Source organism: Elgaria multicarinata, chromosome 4, assembly GCF_023053635.1.
Source record: "Elgaria multicarinata webbii isolate HBS135686 ecotype San Diego chromosome 4, rElgMul1.1.pri, whole genome shotgun sequence".
Lineage (NCBI taxonomy): Eukaryota > Metazoa > Chordata > Lepidosauria > Squamata > Anguidae > Elgaria > Elgaria multicarinata.
The window spans coordinates 122,098,699-122,105,368 of record NC_086174.1 but is presented as its reverse complement, the minus strand read 5'-3'; positions in this window follow the sequence as shown (position 1 = coordinate 122,105,368).

The window sequence follows — 6,670 nt, the reverse complement described above, 5'->3', positions numbered from 1 at the left end:
AGGCAGAGAACTTTTGCACATCATATATATCCCAATAATGAACTCTGTGCTCAGAGTGCCACTCCTTATGAAGCCCAAACACCACCATCTGTGGCCAAGAGGAGGGAGGTATCAGCAGGCCTGGGGAACCCAACAGTTTGTAGAAGTACAAAAAAGATCCGTAGAAGGGAGCCATAAAAGCGGGGGGGCGGGGCGGAGGCAAGACAGCCCAATGATGAGTGAGCATTCTCAGTAGCCATCAAATGCCAACTAGAAAATTGCGGGGCGAGGGTAGGTGGGGAGAGAGAATGAATGAATTAATAATAATACATTTATTTATTTATTTATTCATTTATTACCTGCCTCTCCCTCTGGATCAAGGCAGGGAACAACATGAGATAGAAATACCATAAAATACATAAAATGGATTAAAAACATAAAAAACCAATACAATATTAAAATAACAGTCAAATATCTTAAAATTCGACTGGGTAGGCCTGCCGGAAGAGATCAGTCCTTATAAGCTTCTTGAATTCGAAAAGACTATTAAGTTGACAAATCTCTCCTGGCAGGCCATTCCACAGTCTGGGAGCGGCAGAAGAGAAGGTCCTCTGGGTAACAGTTGTCAGTCTAGTTTTGAAACAGAGTATCCTGGAAGACGGTCTGCCTGCCTGGAACCCTGAGCAGGAGCAAATCCTCCCCCCACCCCTTGCAATGCTTCCTTACAGCTTCCTCCTTTTCATTCTAAAGGCCTTCTTTGTTCCCCTGCCAAAGGAGATCAGGTGGGTGGTTACTAGGGATGTGCTCCGCTTCTAATCGGACCGGCGAATTAGAAGCGGAGCAGGGTGCTTCGCCTCCCCTTAAGGCGGAGGCGAAGAGGATTGGGGGGCCGGCGGAGCGTAGCGAAGAGGATCGAGATGAAGGCGGATCCTTTGCCTCGATCCGGAGCTCCGCCGGAAACGTAAGTGGGGTTTACCGGGCCCTGTCGCTGTCGCCCATGCGGCGACAGCGGCAGGGCCCGGTAAACCCTCCCCTCCTCTCCCTTACCTGCCTCCATCCGCGGTCCGTCGGCTTCTTCAATTGAGCCCGCGGTTCAACCAGGAAGTCTAGGCCGCACTTGCGGCCCAGACTTCCTGGTTGAACCGCGGGCTCAATTGAAGAAGCCGACGGACCGCGGACGGAGGCAGGTAAGGCCCCCCTCCCCCTTGGTCCCTTATCGGGCTCTGCTGCTGTCGCCGCACGGGCGGCAACAGCGGCAGGGCCCGGTAACCCCCCCGCCCTCCTCTCCCGGCCTTACTTGGCGCCACTCCCCTCCACTGCGGAGCTCCGATTCGGAGCTGGAGCTCCGCGGCAAAGAGGAGCGGAGTATGGGCGGAGCGGCGCGGAACGGGCCGATCCAAAATTTTCGGATCGGCCCGCAAGGCAGAGCGGGGGGTCCATGCACACCCCTAGTGGTTACTAAGGAGAGGGCTTTTCAGTGGTGGTGCCCTAGTTGTGCGGTGCGCTTCCCAAAGACATTCGCCTGGCATCTACGTTAAGGCCCATAAAAATATTTTCTCAGACTTTTTTTTTTTTTAACAAAAAACCCACATCTTTGCACTTTTTAGACTGGACAACTACATTCTTTTTCTGGTTTTCTTGTAGTTGTACTTTGCTATTTTAAATTGTCCTTCATTTTGGACTTGTATTTTTCTACTGTATGGCTTTAAATATTTTGTGCACTGCTCAGACATTTTTGTTAATGGATGGGGGTGGGAATTAATAGTGCTATAAATAACGCCATATTCCATGCCTTCCTGGAAAAGTCAGGCTGTCTACAAACTCTTTTGGGATCTGGTTTTGAGAGATCTGCTTATCAGATGGTAAAGCAGCAGTAGTGACCTTAACTGAAATTGCCCAGACCCTAATACGATGATGGTTCCTGATGGATGTGATAAACTGTCTAGACAACCCAAGGGATAAATGTGGAGGGTGACTGCCCATTGGTTCCCCCTACCTTCTTCATTCCAGTTTCCTGATAGCTACTGTCATACTTGGGAACAAGGCTGTGTGGGTGTGGGATTAGAAGGGGAACACGTGTGAATAACATGGGTTGGAGCCCTGAAGGCGCTTTAGGGTGCCCCGAAATCGATGATGTACACCCTATACTGTTAGTTTTACCCTACCCTGTGCCTGTTTGGTGCATTCTCTTCCCCTCCTTATTGTTTTATTATGATTTTATTAGAATGTAAGCCTATGCGGCAGGGTCTTTCTATTTACTGTTTTACTCTGTACAGCACCATGTACATTGATGGTGCTATATAAATAAATAAATAAATAAATAAATAAATAAATAAATAATAATAATAATAATAATAAGTGGAAGGGCTCCTTCTGTTCACAGAGGGAACTGGGATCCAGTGAAGGCTTCCTGTTGGAGGAAGTGATGGGTGACTATTTTCTTTGATGTCTCCAACAGTGCCCAGTGCCACCTCCCACACTATACTGGAGGACCCTCCCCTCCCAAATCCTCTGGAACTGCACGCAAGCTGGCCCTGGGGACTTCAAGGGGAGTTGGAGTTGGAGAAGATTGCTACTCCTTCCCCTTCCTGCACCAGTGGAACTTCACTGAGTGCAAGTCTGGATCCAACACATTGTGCCTAAAGGTGTGGGTTAAGTTACATGCCCTAGAAATGTTGAGAGAGCAGGAGGGGGAAAATAACTCCATCCACTGAATCGGTTGCTTGTCCCCAACTATCAGCACTTGCCAGATTGAAGAAGTCTTTTATTGCTTCTGAAAGCTAGCTGGATTCAACTTTTGTTTGGGAAGGAATAACAAAGCTTGGGTAGCAGCTGAAAGTACAAATCACAACGTTCCATTGTGCCTGGAAAATGTTGTGGGTTATCTTTCTGGAAGTCACATTCTCTGTACCTGTGGCTTTCTCAGCCCTGGAGGTACTCTTTGGATTGTATTATGGTCACATTTAAGGTAGTGTTGTAAGCTGAGGGTGGTCTAAATGACCTCTCAAGATACCACCTTTCTGTGTGAGTCTTTGCTTGTGAAAAAAATGTTAGAATGGTTCAAGCCAGTTGGGCAAGTTTAGCCAGACTGATTCTCTACTCTTAGGGAGATTAGCTGAGTGGTTGCTACGCTTTGAGATTATCGTAGATAGCCTGTTCTGGAGGGGGTGGAGAACCCTTCTCCACTCCCAAAGGAATGTGCTAATTCAGAGGTCTGTGAAGCAAACTATGTCTGTCCTTTGATCAATCTGTACTAGAACTGAGTCTGGCGGGGAACAGGAATCTCTTGGAGTGTTAATGCTGTGAACACCCATCTTATACTCTGCCTGTATCACAGAAATGTCCTAAGTCTCCAACGACATTCTTCTAAGGAAACTCAACCCTGAGTAAGTGCTGGAACTCCTGAAATTGTTCACTGCCCGGCTGCATGCATGTAACAGTCAAAATCCAGAAGAGTGTGATACGAACAAAACCCTGTAGTTAACGTTGGGAAGTGTTTGAAGCAGATGAAATAAAAAAGGAACACAGCACAGCTGTGACACACAAAGTATGGCAGAAATTGCCTGCACAATTTCTCCCTGCATGGATTTGGCTTTCTCTTACAAGAAGCACATATGTTGATGCACAGTGCCTCCTGTGCTTAATTGCCCATATTAACTAGGGTGGTGTTTCGTTGTGTTTTGCATAAAGCAAAAGACAAAGGCCTTGCTATCAGGCTTGCCATCCGGATATAAGGAAGCAGAGACACAATGTAGGAGCAGTGGAGGGAGGGGTAAAGCATCAAGATTAGTTTTAGGAAGTCTTCAAGTGACGAAGCAAGCTTTTCTCGTCTGAAATACATCAAAGTTCTGTGTCTGGGCTTCGCATCATGCTGGGGAATGGATTTTTATTAGAACAAGTTAAAGAGGTTGTGTATAATCATGGCTCTAGGGACCAATGGTTTCTAAGGCTTTTGGTTCTAACTCTGGAGAAACTGCATTTGTAGCCTAAAGAGGGTGTGATGCTCTTCTGTTGTAATGGCACATGGACAAAGTTTTGGCTTGGTTTCATATGAGTTGGAGCAGCTCTGCTCAATACAATGCTGACTATTTGGAGCTGCCTCCCCCACCTCAGACTTGCTTAATGTTGGCTCATTTTTGGCACGGTCCCACCTCTTTGTGGGAACATCTCAGATGTGGGAATGGGAGCTTGCCTAATGACTTCTGCATTGCTTCTCTTCTTTGATTCAGAGTGTGTTCTGAACCTACAAAAAACCCTCCTTTGTGCCAAGTCAGAACAATATTAATGGTATGACTTGGTTTGGATGTCACAACTTTTATAAACCCTATGTAATTGTGAAGAGCAAGTGTACTATTTCCTGGTTGCCCAATCACTCCTGCTGAGCTAAACAACCCAAGGATGCTGCAATCCAAGAACATGGAACTCTGGGTTGTTGGGGGAGACAACCCAGAGTTATAACCCATATTTTGTTCTTGAGTTACCACTCTGGGTTTTCTCTCCCCCAGCAATCCAAAGTTCCATGTTTGAACATCATGCTAAACAACCCAGGGATAGGGATCCATTTGACCAGACGCAGCAGGAGTGATTGGACAGCAAAACTAGCACATTTTGTTCACCCCTGCTTGTCACACAACAACCCAGGGTTTAAAAAACAACAGCTGCTAAGTTTGTTGTGATATCTGAACTGGGCCTGTGTATATACTGCCCAATAAATGGTGTTCTCTGTACAGTTAATTCTTAAAACCATAAAGGCAAACACCTCATACATAAGCCTTGCCCAGTCTTCCCTTGAGTTCTTCTAACTGGACAAGCTGGGCACTGAACTTCAGGCCTTATCTTGCTGAGCTATGGGCCTTGCAATACGGTGGGACTGCTGTCAGTTTTTCCAGCCTACATAGCCAGTCACTGAAAACTCCATGTGTACAGCAGGACAGTAGGAGGGTGTTGGGTTGATATATACACACACACCAAAAATATATACACACACTGTAACAACAACAACAAAAGCCTTTCTACAGTTAAGGTAGCCTCATGAGTTACTCATGAGTTACTGCAGCCTGAGTGAGTTGAGGTATTATGCCTTCTGGAGCTGTAAGAATGCAGAAATGAATGAAGAGGACCATAAGACTCATATACACATGACTTCTAGCAAATACACCAAAGTGCTTGCAACATGACCATTTACCTACTATGAGTTTTGGAAAGAGCATACCAAAAACAGTTCTTAGAACTGTCTTGGAATAACGAGTGGTCACGGGATGCTGGTGCTAACAATGAACACCTACAAATTGAGTATGACCTGGTGTGATGTTTGCTCAAGCCACAAACCTTTCAGGTCAGCATCCCATAAGTTTCAGAGGCATCTGCCTTCAGTGGGTATAAGAGGGATGCTAAAACCTTCCCCTGCCTTGAACTCTTCCACATGAAATTTCTTTTCTTTAAAAGCTCCTTTTGAACCTACAGAAGTTAATTTTGTGGGCGGGGTGGCGGGGGGTGGCGGTTAATTAGTTTTAAATGGCAATTTGGAAGGTGGGAGGTTTGAGAAGGATTCTGCTAACTTTAAATTCCAGATGTTACTTCTGCCACTACTTTATAGAGATTTTGTGGCAGGTCTGATTCTGACACAAGGGTTAATGACCTGGTTCACACATTCAAAACAGCCCATCGTGGGTTATTTAAGCCACAATGACCCATATATCACATATAAAGCCTTACACGGCTTGGGACCACAATACCTGACAGAATGCCTCTTCCGACGTGAATATACCCGGTCACTACGTTCAACATCTAAGGTCTTCCTCCGGGTGCCTACTCCAAGAGAGGCTTGGAGTGTGGCAACAAGGGACAGGGCCTTTTCAATGGTGGCCCCCAGACTATGGAACGATCTCCCTGACGAGGCTCGCCTGGCACCAACGCTGCTATCTTTCCAGCGCCAGGTTAAGACTTTCCTCATTGCCCAGGCATATGGCAGCACATCTTAATCACCCACATGTTAAGTTTTTAACAGTTTTTAATGCTTTATGTGTGCTGTGTTTTAGAATTTTAAATTTTGTATACTTCTTTTTATCTCAATTTTAGAATTTCTGTAAACCACCCAGAGAGCTCTGGCTATGGGGGCGGTATAGAAGTGTAATAAATAAATAAATATTCAGCCCTCGACCAGGGATTGTTGTGTTGTCTGATCCTGGCAGGATCAGATGGGTTATCTGAGGGATAAACAACCCTCACCCATGGTGGACTGTTTAATTATCTGAACTGGCCCCATTATTATCATTTAGCCTTGAGAACTGGATAGAGAGTCTGTCTCCTCTAGAAGCAAACAGCTGGGATTAGTTAGTCAGACGGTCCTTTTATGTACGACATTCCTTGTGGACATTTGGTTGACTACAGTCAGAAATAGAAGGCTGACTAAATTAATCATTGGTCAGACTCTCTTCCTCTAAGGCACAGTACGGTCTCAAAGGACAAGTTCTGCACACACACACACCTTAGGAAACTTTTTTATTCCTTTTAGGATTGACCCTGGCCCAAATCCAATACATAGCTGAAGATACAATAAAGTCTGAGATTCACTTTGTTTGAGAATGTCAGAGAACTCTAATAGTCTTTACATTTCCTTGGCATAATATCTCATTTCATATAAAATCTGATTACATTAAAAAAAGTTAATTACTTTGCTGCTATAATAAAA